Source organism: Microtus ochrogaster, linkage group LG9 (genome assembly GCF_000317375.1).
Source record: "Microtus ochrogaster isolate Prairie Vole_2 linkage group LG9, MicOch1.0, whole genome shotgun sequence".
Lineage (NCBI taxonomy): Eukaryota > Metazoa > Chordata > Mammalia > Rodentia > Cricetidae > Microtus > Microtus ochrogaster.
Genome location: NC_022034.1, coordinates 9331938 through 9344982, shown reverse-complemented (window position 1 = coordinate 9344982; position 13045 = coordinate 9331938). Strand labels below are relative to the sequence as shown.

General features: G+C 46.2%; 1 protein-coding gene across 1 annotated transcript in view; it reads right to left on the bottom strand.

Moving 5' to 3' along the window:
* The window catches only part of Prkn (parkin RBR E3 ubiquitin protein ligase), a 1229844-nt gene that overhangs the window by 47019 nt on the left and 1169780 nt on the right, over positions 1 to 13045 (bottom strand). The window lies entirely within an intron of this gene.

Here is a 13045-nt window from a genome sequence, read left to right as displayed (position 1 = left end):
ATAAATAAAGACACAAAGGAAATGTTTCACAAAGTATGCTTATATTAAACTAAATGAAGGGGGAGCTGTATTAAGCTGAAGTTGATTTAATGTTGTAAAGGGGTCTGGTGCCCTCTTCTGGCCTGCAGGCATACACACAGACAGAATATAGTATACATAATAAATAAATAAAATAAATATAAAAAATAATGCAAAAGGAGAAAGAACTTATAAATAAAGACACAAAGGAAATGTTTCACAAAGTATGCTTATATTAAACTAAATGAAGGGGGAGCTGTATTAAGCTGAAGTTGATTTAATGTTGAAAAGAGAAGGGACGTGCGCAAGTCAGGGGTCATGTGTGTGTGAGTGTGTGTGCGTGTGTATTTAGTGTACCCAAACACACGGTGTGCCCGAAGTCTGCTGTCCTGGGTCTTCACACCCAGATGGTTCACTCTGCCACCCAGAGCCACCTTCATGCCTACAAACTCTGTTCCTTGTCAGCGCCCTAGGCAGAAACGCTCTTTCAAAATCTTTCACCGTGTTCTTACTGGATCTTTCTATGCTGACATGCATTTAGATAGACAAACGCTTGCCACCGTGTGACATCTGCCTACGGCCTTCAACACAGTAGCGTGCTGTGTAGATATGCAGCTGGGCACAACAGGCTGCCGCCTACCCCTTAGGTTTGCCAGAGGCAGTGCCGCTTAGGGTTTTGTAAGTCCAAACCATGATGCTTCCACATGATGACAAAATCACTAATGACATGCTCGGAGGGCATATCCCCATCATGCAGGACGCATGACTGCATCTAAAATTTAGACCACGTGAAAGAACAGCACGCTCCAATTCACAAAATAGTGTGTAAGAAATTTATATTTAGAAACATAGCCTTGTGTGGTGATGCACACCTTTAATCCCAGCCCTCAGGAGGCGGAAGTAGGGGGATCTTTGTGAGTTCCAGGCCATCTTGGTCTATACAGAGAGTTCTTGGATGTACTGTGGTGAGACCCTGTTAGTTAAACCAAAGCACACCATAGAAGGGGATGTAGATCAGTTGGTTGAATGCTTGCCTGGCACAGAGGAAGCCCTGGATTGGATCCCAGCAGCACATAACTGGGCAAGGTGTCATAGGCTTATAATATCAGTACTCAGAAGGAAGAGGCAGGAATATCAAAGTCATCCTTGCTGACATATTGACTTCAAGGTTAGCTGGGTTTAAATAAGACCTGTCTCAAAAATAATAAGAGTTAGAAAAAAGATATGCAATGCTGGATAGTGGTGGTGCATACCTTTAATCCCAGCACTAAGGACACAGAGAAAGGTGGAGCTCTGAGTTCTAGGCCAACCTAGTCTTACAGGACAGCCAGAGAAACCCTGTCTAAAATAAACCAAAAACCAAAACTAACCAACCAACCAAACAAACAAAAGAGGTATAATCTAGTGCCTTAAAACACAAAGATTTGAAGCCAGAGACACTGGACGTATCATGAGAGCAAAATAGGATCAATATGCCTTGCAGGTTAAGGCTTCTGTTTGTGCTTAGAGAATAAGTTCCAGTGCTAAGTCCTCACAAGTTAAGGTTTCTATTTATAATTAAGAGTAAGACTTGATCGGGGGAGGGAAATGGGAGGCGGTGGCGGGGAGGAGGCAGAAATCCTTAAATAAATAAATTAAAAAAAAACCAACCGCCCCCCCCCCAAAAAAAATAAATTCAAGCCGGGCGATGGTGGCGCACGCCTTTAATCCCAGCACTCGGGAGGCAGAGGAAGGCGGATCTCTGTGAGTTTGAGACCAGCCTGGTCTACAGAGCGAGTTCCAGGACAGGCTCCAAAGCCACAGAGAAACCCTGTCTCAAAAAAAAAAAATTCAATTGAAATCTTAAAAAAAAAAAACAAAAAACACTGCTTGGCCCATTTAAAAAAAAGAGTAAGTTCCTGTTTCTTAGAACTGATGTAAACTGCTTGCAACCCCACTCACATGGTGCCTATTCCAACTCTGGTTCTTTCTCTTTCATTGTATTTTCTAACCATGTAGAACAGCTGACTCTCTCATCCCTGTGAACACATTATCCTGACCATAAAGGGACCTTAAGAGGCCAATAGGGGCTGATCTCTAAAATTCTGATTCTGGAAGAGGCAGCCAGAAATGGCCAGTCCTGGGTACACCCCAAAATACCGCTTGCTACAGGTGGACAATCACGGTTTTGGCCTTTATCCTGGAAAATTTCAGGTTTAACACAGAAATACCTTTCTTTGTTCTGCATTTTTGCATCTTCAAAGAAGGTTAAACAAGAGGATAAACACTTCACATGGTTTCTGGCACACAGTAAACACAACAGGAAATAGCTTTTCACATGATTGTGATGCTTCGTAAGTAATAAAAGTGTTCAGAAATAGACAGGGGCAGTGAGCACCTTGTTTCCTAAGTCCAGGTCTACTGATGCCACTGATTCTAATGTGAAAGTCTAGGACCCCCTTGGCAGTGGCCTTTGCCATAAATGAGAGTCCTAGAGAAAGGGATGCTGGCACTACCTGTATGCAGAAGCGAAGGGGTGCATTATCAACCCCTTAGACCATCTGCACCACCACAGAGCTGGAATAAATTTCCCATGATGTTAATCCGTCAGTATGCTATTAGTAGAACCGCTATCTGATTGATGTCCAAGTCTTGTGTCTCACTTGCCCATAATGGACACGCTCAAGATGGGAGATGCGCATTTTCTCTTTGGACACATGACAGGGAAGCCAATGGACAGCTTCTGATGGAGCCTGGACATTCAAGGGGCTGCCGATCAATGCAGGTCAGAGCCAGATGGAACCTACAACTAGTGACTCTTAAAATCAGATTTTGATTCTTAATGTCGAATGAATGATCTCTACATGAAATCCGAAATCTCTTTGTATCTGTTTTCTGTCACAAAAGTATCTGTAAAAGCATTCTGTTACGTGCCCTCTATTTTTCTCCTGGAGATCTGAAGTCCTGTCTTAAAAGAATAGGAGAGAATCAAATACCACCACAGGACCCTTTTCTGTGGTTCGAGGAAACATCAAAAGCACAAAGCAAGCATGCGGGTTTTTTTTTTCCTTGCCTTGAGGACAGAAGAAGCAGTCCTCTACCTAACTCGACGATCCTGAAGGTGGCAGCAGAGATCCATAGTTTCAGGCTGGTGCGTGAGAACAACCTATCCAAAGGATGGGGTTTCTGGTAGAGGTGCTGATAGATGCAAAACTTGACAAGATAGTGTGGCGGGGTGGAACCGGCGTAAGGCAATAACACGCTAAATCATGGGTTTGAAAAGAGAAAAGGGAAGCGGTGCTCAGCTCCAAATGGCCAGGTCAAAGTCTCCAGAAGGCTGGGTTGAGAGCTCAGGGGCTCAAGGACCATGTTTCTTCATGTTTCCGGGACTCCGCGAGGGATCCCAGGACTGCCAAACAGCGCGACCTGCTTCCCTGCAGAATGACTTCCGGTGATCCGCCCAGAGTCATGCTTGCTTTAGGCTCATGACCTTAAGCACGCCCGTGATTTAATTTCCATTCATGGGCTCTCTCAAAGGGACTTTGATGACGTCCCCCCCCCCCACCTCATGAATGCCTGTCCACAGTCATGGCTTACACACTGGCTGGCTGAATGAGTGGAAACCTTTTCACCCAGTTTAGAATGAGGTCATCATAGTGAGCACTCCAGGTCCACTCTGCTTGCCACCAATGGAAAGGGAACCTTAGACTGAGGGGCAAGACTAAGGGGACCTAGCATCCAAACCTAATTCCCTACGCAAATCTCTGCGCCTGCGCCCTTCACTGAACGCATTAGTTCCAGGTGTGGAGGGTGTGTTGCCGAGAATTAACCCTTCCAATTCATGCGCGTGCACAAAGGTTTTGCAATTTGCTTTCTACCTCAAAACATTTTTTTCTTTTTTAAACTTAAAATGATTATTGCCTTTTTATTTTTCCTTTTTTTTGACAGCTTTATTGGCATATAATTTGCATAGTCATGGATTTTTAAAAATAGTTTATCTGGGCTGGTGAGATGGTTCAGTGGCTAAGAACGCTACTGGCTCTTGTAGGGGACCTGGATTTGGTCCCCAGCACCCACATGGCAGTTCACAACTGTCTATAACTCCAGTTCTAGTGGATCCAACACCCACTTCTGGACTCTGTGGGCACTGCATGGATGGGGTGCATAGACATACATGCAAATAAAACAGCCGTACACATAATCTAAAATAAATAAAAATTAAAAAATAGTTCATGTACTTATTGAATGAACTACACACGTACATTAGCACAGATTCAAAAGGCACAAAAGGTTCACCATGAAAATAATCTCCAGTCTTTCTTGGTCAGCTGTAAGGCTTGCCAGAGAACTCTCGGTCATCTGCTTTAGTGCACACTGTTCTGGAAATATATCATACCTTGACGTACACATAAGTGCTCTTTTAAAACACCGATGGTCTCTAAAATATCCTAATATGTATCGTGGGCAATACCTTTCATTTAAGGCCTCTTCCAGATGCTGAGTTTAGATCCAGTCTCCCTCAACAGCTGTGCAAGATTCCAGCGGGCACCGTGTACCTCATGCCCTCTCCCTAGTCTGCCATTCTTAACAAAGCCGCGGGGACCCTTGTTTCCGGAGCTGATTTCATTCAAGCGGAAGAAAATCTGTAGGCTGCATTTCGGGGACTGCAGCCGCTTGGCCAAGGCGTGTGCAGCGCTCTCGCTGGGTGGGGTTTGTGGACTCAGTGGTGAAGCTGGGGGGAAGCCTACTTCCAACCCCTCCCCCACACGCTGACACAAAACCTCGTTTTTTCAAGCAAGAATCTCAGACAAATGCCAGCACCTTCGCTGAGGACTTCTTATACACACGTGTGACCGGAGGGACACAATCCCGGCTACAGAAACGACCCTCAACAACTCCCAACCCTAACCCACATAGCTGACGGAGGGCCCGGAGGACCTGTGGTGACGGAGGGCCCGGAGGACCGACCTGTGGCGGTTCCACTCTGTCCATTCCCGGTGGCTTTTGCTGAGATTACCCCGGTCTGACTCTGGACTATTTCGTGGATTTTAACACTGACAGCCAGCACAGTGGAGAGCCAGGTTAGAGAGCTGGAGAGAGGAACAGTCCCAGGCTCCACAGCCCAGGCAGTGTCCTGAGCTTACTTGGCAGAATGGGTCCTTACATCCTGGGGAGTGGGGGTGGGGAGAGAAGGCACAGTTCATTCACGACACTGATTCCTGTTTCTTGCCCACCTCCCTATTTGTCTTAGCTGTGAGCATTTTAAACAACAATTTCCACGGGGACAGTCTCTGTGCCATAATGGCTCTCATGGGGTTTCCCTTGTTTCCAAAGGCTAAAGTGGGATTTGGTTGCAAGCTGAGACTCTCACAATGCTTTCATGCCAAGATTCGCACCATCCATGTTCCTCCAAACAAACTTCTTGGTGGGCAAATTTTCGTCTGTAACCGAGAATTCTGCTTACCGTCTTGGAAGGCCTGCCCAGCTCCGCTTTCCAACTGGCATTTCCCAGACCTTCTGCAGCAGTTGGAGCCCTTCAGAAACCCAGTACTGGTCACAGAGTATCAGACCCAACAACACTTTCAAATATTGCCATTCATTAGCGGACCCACTCAAATATTGCCATTAATTAGCGAACATGTTTGAAAGTGGCCATTCATTAGTAAAACGAGCAGCATATGCCTTCTATAATTTTTAACTGGTCTCTAATCCTCCTGACCTTATCATTTACAATCTGTAGCAAGGCACTCGACTCTGTAAAAATGATTACACCATGCCAGTAAAAATGTGAAATCCAAGCCATATGGCGATTTGAGCCAAATATGTCGCATATGCCTGTGGGCATCCTTATGCTCTCTAGCCCAGAAAGGGGGGTGGTGACTGTCTCCCCTGCCAGGACACCTGAGCCCAGCCCTGGGCAGCTTGGGGTAGGATTGGCTTTGGAAAGGCTCCAATCATGCTGGAGGCACCCTGTGAGCACATTGTAGAGGTTTTTATATATTTTTTTACTTCATGAATACTCAATAAATCAATCCAAAATGCATATTAAATCAATCTCTGTGATATATACCTGTAATCCTAGCACCTGGGAGGCCGAGGCAAGACAATTATGAGTTCAAAGATAGTTTAGGCTATCTAGTAAAACTCCATCTTGGAAAAAAAATACAGATACATATTAAACCGTCAGGGTGTTGTATGATCTCACAGGTATAACTGGGAATGCGTGTGCCTGTCCTAGGCTCTTTTCACTGGTTCCAAGCAAGATGACCAGTGTGTTCTTCCTTTAAATATCCATTCTCTCCTCCCCGCTCCCCTGCTGGCAAGAGAACTCAAGCATGGAGCGCGGGCAAGCAATCCACTATTTACCCTTACTCCCCATCACCGTTATTTTCTTCGTATACACACAGCTACTGACAGACTTGTCCACGCGAAGCAATCTTCATCCACCTTCTCCTTTAAGTAGCTAAGCTTTTTTTTTTTTTTTTTTAAATCTTACACATTTTTATCTCCCCAGGAATTGGAATCAGAATAAGTTACGGGTGCTCAGGTCTAGAGGCTTACAAATAAGAGAGACAGTCCTTACGAAGAATGGGTAAGCTGGAGGTGACTGTGCAGTGAGGGACAGCACTCAGTCGTGTGCCTGGCTGGGTAGTCATGTGTGCAAGATTGTAGAAATCGCCAGGAAGGAGACAGGGTCAGCGGGAGAGGTCAGCGGGAGAGGACACGTAGGATGGATGACACTGGCTTTTTGCCCTTCATTCTTCTTCAAGCTGCATGCGGCCTACTGTACATTTCCATTGGATGGGCTATGGGCACTCAAATCTCACGATCTTTGCAGGGTGAACAGGTAGGAGGAACTAGAAGAATCTCCGAGTGTGACCAAGCTTTGACACGATAGTGACACAGTATCATTACCTATAACATTCATGCTTGACAACTGTGCCATAGAGCTGCTCCCGAAATTCCTCATAATGTTTTTAAGTGAGTTTATGAATTGTGGTGGGTTGCATTCACAGCTGTTTTGGGCGCAGGCTGAATATTCCTAGAACAGAGAGGCAGGAAGAATGCATGGATGTTCAGGGATCAGAAGGGAGGGGTGAGTGCAGAAGAGAGGAGTCAGGACCAAGCCCTTTGGTCAGGGGCAGCTTTGGTCTGGTGACCCTGTGATGAGCCAGACTCAGAGGCTAAGCTCACGGGCATGATGGATGGAGAAGATGGTGGATTGGAAATGATCTGATAATAGGAAAAAGGCAATGATGAAGGCGAAGGAGTAGAAAGGGACAGGCAGAAGCAATGTTAAGACTGCCCAGAGAAAGTCAAGGGCACGGGAATCCAAGCGTTCTTAAAGGACCATGCCTTGTAAAGAAAGAAGACAAAGTCCCGAGGCAACTGCCCAAAGAAGGTCCTGCTTTGTACTTGACCTATCAGAGGATGTGACACAAGCTGAGGACCTTTTCCAGTAAAGAGGAAACGGGATCCTTAGAAGCCTGGGATAGCCACTCGCTACTGAGCCTCTGTGAAGCATGAATTCTGTAACAGTGTAAGCGTTCCCTGCAGACTGAACATGGTCCCCAAGTGCTGGGCGCTTACGAGAAGAGCAGACCTTCAGTGACCTTTCACCCTGGAAGTACTACATCCGGACCTGCGTTTTAATATCATCCTGGGAAAGTCTAGGAACCTCACCTCTTCTCTCTCAGTCCTTCCTTATCCCAAAGCCCTCTTTCCATGGGCGTTCGTTCAACAAGTTTTGTGTGTGAATCCCGTCCTCTGTCATGCTCAGATCTGGAATCCATGGTCAACGAGCCATATCCACATTAACTGATGACAGGAGGTTCATGGGAGTGCAGGATATCAGCAAGAGGACAGGGTGGTGAACAGAGATCGCCAGAGTTTCCTGGAAACAGTGTTGCTGTCCTCAGAGAGTACACAACCAGTCTCCAGGAACACCGCCAGTCCTGGAGCCCTCTCGGGAAGGGCAGTGCTTAGAACCTGACTGTGCTGAGGAGAGCAAGGGAATGGGGGTGGCACTCAGGCAGCGGGAGAGAGGAGTTGGGGCAGGAGATGGGCTCAGAGGCTGGCTGTGGAACTGTAGAGCATGGCCAGGGCTATAAGACCACTGTAATGGCATGGAATTTTGTTCGGCGGCTAGCTCAATTAGGTGGCTCAGAGCAGGACAATCCAGCACCATGCTGTGTGGCTGCAGGGGGCTGGGCAGGGTGGAACACCCGCCCTGTCGCTCATTAGGATCCCAGGGAGGCACAGAGTTGGAGACTCACTCAGGATATTGGATTTGGTTGCAAGGATGCACTGCTCACTGGAGAAGACTAAGAGCCGTTGTGATTCTGTCCCACTGTCATCTTCTAAAGGGACATCTTAGTCTAAAGTCTAGACCAAGGTTATCCAACCCAAATAGCAACCACTTGAGATGTGCTAGTGGCTGCATTAGAAGAGGGGAAAGAAGCACAAGCCTAATCGCAACGCTGACCTCATCATGTGTATTCCACACACACAGTCAGTGCACCATGATGGGAAGGCTGCTGCCGACCGATTTTCACGGAACTTTCCATGTCTCCCCTGCACTTCATATTCACAACGCATCTTGGTGTGGACTGGCTCCATGAGGTGTGCTCAGGACCCTCGCGTCACCAGTGGCTGCCATGCTGGAAAAGCCGTTGGTCTGGTAACAGCTGGGATTGTGTGGTAGCCAGTGATGTCACCACAGAACGTAATAGCGCGGCCTCCATTCCAACTACTCGAGAGGCTGAGGCAGGGATAATTGCAAGTTCAGGGCTGGCCTGTGGACTTAGTGAGGACTTGTCTGGAAGTCGAAACGGAAAAGAGGGCTGGCTCAATCGGAGTTTGCTTGGCGTGCTAGAGGCCTACTGTACAACCTCTAGTACTACAAACAAAACACTAACAATGAGGATTTTTAATGAATCAAAAGATTTAAATAATTTTTTTTCTCTATATCCCCCTCCCTTCATTCTTTTACAAAGTCTCAGACCTCAGGCTGGCCTTGAACTCTGTAGTAGAGAATAACCCTGAACTCCTGATCCCCCTGCCTTTATTTCCTGGGTGCTGAGCCTGTAGGCTTGTGCCACCATGCCCAGATTTTGTTTTATTTTATTTTAGACATAGTCTCACTAGTAGCTTAGCTGGCTTTGAACTTACAGAGATCTATCTACCTGCCACAGCTTCCCAAGTGCTTGGATTAAAGGTGTAGAAACACCAAGCCTGGCCCCAGTGAGCAGATCATGTGTGCATGGGATTACCCATGCTTTGTGCAAGGATTCTACCAACTGAACTACATCCTCAGTTTTTAGAAAAAGCATTGCAAGGGTAAAGAAAAAAAATCAGTCCAATTAACGAAAACGAGGTGTATTGTCTACAACGAAAGCACAAGACACAGGGAATAGCTCACAGAACACCCGAGCCTCCTCCTATCTCTGAGTACCTGTCTTGCTTGTCTGCCCACTTTGTCTGATCTTGGTACAATCAGCACTTGGTAAGTGTCCAGTCAGCAAGTCTGGAGTGGACTGTGGCTCAGAGTGGACCTTCGATGAGCTGCTGCTGGGGGCTGTAGCGTTGCTCTTGTGAAGAGCGACATTTCCAGTCTTCACAAATGACTCAGGTATTACTCCCCTCTCTCGCTCCAGTGTGGGGCAAAGAAACCTTTGCTTTTGAATGGCTAAGCTGAAAGCTTTGGTCTCGGTGGCAGGACTTTGAATCGTGACAGTCCAGATAAATCAGTATTGAGTCCAGGGAGGGGGGTGATGTGAAGAAAAGGAATGGGGAGAAATGATGCAATTTTATCTTCCTGTAGAAAAAAAATATTCAAAAACCTAAAGAATTCAGTTTAAAAAGTCTGTTACAATTTGATTCCACTTGAACTGCCTCCGGCCCTTTCCAAGGTACTGTCACTATGTCCCATGGCAGCATGTGGGCCAGAACCTCTTCCAGCTGGTGCGTGTGTGAGAACTGGGGCACCTGACAGATTTATTCTCCTGGAATCTCTCTGCAAAGAACAAGCAACATGTGTTCCTTGGGCCTCTGGGAGGAGTTTCCTGGCTATGGCTGCTTTAAGGTGGGTCCTTTCAGCTGCATCGTCCTGATATGCATCTCTGCCTTGACTCCAGACTGTACAGAAATCCAGGCACCCTTGGGGAGCTGATTCCTGTGGAGGTGCATCACCAGCCTGGGGGGGGGTTTCCCCAGGAAGCCTGTTAGCACAAGATAAAGCTTGCCTGGGGGTCATGCACAGGGGAAGAAGCCAAATGCCTCGGTGACCTGTAGAAAAAAAATGCTATCTCTCAGCAGCATTCCCTTGCAAGCCTTGAGCTAAATTATAAACTAAACTGTAGACTTGCAAGATGCCTCTTCTGCCCCCTCACACACACAGGGCTAATTTTCTTTTCCTCTTCCAATTTTATTGCTCTGCCAAGGGACTGGAAACAAGCTAAGTGACAGCTCAACAGCTAGAGGTTCAGGGCTGCAAAGATAACTGTGGCTCTCAGGTGAGGGAGCGAAATGTCATCCTAGTCAGAGTCTCCCTGCTAATAGCTTTTGGCCCCATCACACAAGGGCAGAAAATTGGCAGTGCTTCAAACAAAGGTTTCTCTTCTTCTTAGGTTAGGGCACTGCCTGCTGGGGTCCATGAGGCCCCTAGAGAGTATCTGCATTGATCACAAAGAGAACAGGGAGGAAGGAGTAGGCTTCCCTGGGTGACCTGTTCTGAATGTCACACCTGCATCCTCTGTGGTGCTGCGCAGCCAATCGTGACAGGGGCTGACTGTCTCAGTGAGGACCCCATTTAGTCAAACTCTCCTGTATTTGTTATTCTTCTCATTGCTGTGGTCAAATACCAGACAAGAAGCAACGTCAGGGAGAAAGGGTTTATTTTGGCTTACAGTTTGAGAGTGGACAGTCCATCATAGAAAGGGTTTATTTTGGCTTACAGTTTGAGAGTGGACAGTCGTCCATCATAGATGGGGAGGCATGGCAGCTGGAGCATGAAACTACACTGTTGTCAGGAAGTTGAGAGTAGACAGGAAGTGTGTGTTGGAGGTGATGAACCCAAAGACCTGCCCTCAGCACCTCACTTTTTAAGGAATGGCTTTTTTTTCTTTCTGGAAATACTCTCCTTCAGAAACTGAAATTTTGCCCAACCTTACAAACAAGTTAACAATATGCTTTGAGATCACTTAAAACTATGTACTCAATCTCTTTCTCTGCTGTGTACTCAGTTCATTCAAAATTAACCCATCTTTAAACAATCTTGCCATGCCATGGACTCCCTATTTAATTCACTTTTATAAGCTTTGATGTTAAAGTATATTACCCATCTTTCCCTTATGACTATGGCTCAGAACAATGTGTGTGTGTGAGAGAGAGAGAGACAGAGAGACAGAGACACACACACACAGAGCGAGAGGTTAAATATAATACTATTCCTTGTAAGCAATAGGTTGAAAGCAACCATCATGAATGTTGGAAAAAACATGTGGGTTTAGGTAGATAATTTCTGTTTCTGGTTTTGAGTAATGATCTGGGCCAATAGAGTGACTACATCCCTTATAGAACTCTGGTAAAGGATTCTTTAAGATCAAGTTAGCCTCTCTCTCCCCACATCATATGTTAATGTGCTGTTTGATAAACACAGAGGATGCCCCTTTGCTGGGAGATCATCAGAGACATAGACAGAATAAGGAAAGGTTTGCTCATGGCTTAAATGACCTAAGAGGAGATTTCTGTTCTTCAATGAAGCACAGCCACAAAGGTCCAGCCCCTAAGGTTCTACAGATCAACATCACCAGCTGGGGACCAAACATTTCACACACATTGAAACCATAAGAATTCCTGAACCCAGGCTTGGGTTTGATGTGTCTCCTACATGCTCCTGCGACCTCAGATCTTCCTGACCCTCAGTCCCAGCACCCTGTATATAGTGTTTTCCTACCCATTGTTTCTGCTAGACTTATGCTCCCTGATGCTCACTCATGTTTTCTGAGTGCCATTGTGCAGGGGTATCCCCTGGGGAGGTGTTTACTAAGTTTTATTAAAGAAGGGAGGGGTATATTGAGCATCTACACAGGGGCCTCAATGATCAGGGCTGCCCTCATTCCATAGCCTATCTGACACTGGGGACATGAAAACAAGATCATTTGGATGAGGACAGGAAAGCCCTCCAAAGGGGACCAAGCTGGGCAGTGCCCAGGGGCTTCACTTCACCAATTTGTCCTGTCAATGACCCCAAAGGCACTGGCAAATTACAATTAAGGTTCAATTTTAAGCTGTAAAGCTATTAGTATTTCCCTTTTTGCTACCAGCTGCCCTGATTCCTATTTCCATGATTCTGTCTGGAAGTGCAGGGAAAGATATCATGGTGTCTGTCAGTTGCTGTATAGCTCTGTGAGTTCAAATGAAATATTGGTCTTCGGGAGGCTCTGTTTCTGAGGACTGTGACACTTGTTCAAATAAGTCACCACATGGTGCAGACAGGCACACTTCCCTTTTATTTGCTGCGGAGAAACTGAAACCCTCTCCCAAAACCCAACTCCTTACCAGAGCGCATAGCTGTAAATACTGGGATGAAATTCTAGCCAGAAAGTATAGAGTCTTAAAACATTACTCCTTCTCTCATGGGGATGGTCTGATGTATGTTTATTAGTTTCCATTGCCCCTGAAGGTAGAAGATTGACTAAGTGATAAAAATTGCGTTTCCCCATCTCATCCAGGTCTGGGGCTATTTAGCCTGAATACTGATTTATACCTTTGAACATCTCATGGGTCTCTATTACAAGCCAAGAACAAACAAAAATGGGAAAACAGGCTTGGTCATACAATGACAAGATTCACAGTGGGATATGGGTTAAATTTATTGGCCGTCATTTGTTATCATGTTCTCGGACACCTGGATCTCAAGGGGTGGCCTCTGTAGCAGCTATTAAGTCCCTTAGCTTAGAGGTGGGTTGGTCACACTAAGTCTTCTTGCTGGGCTCTGGGGGCTGTGGACAGGATAGGAAACCCATGAGCACCATGGCCACGTGAG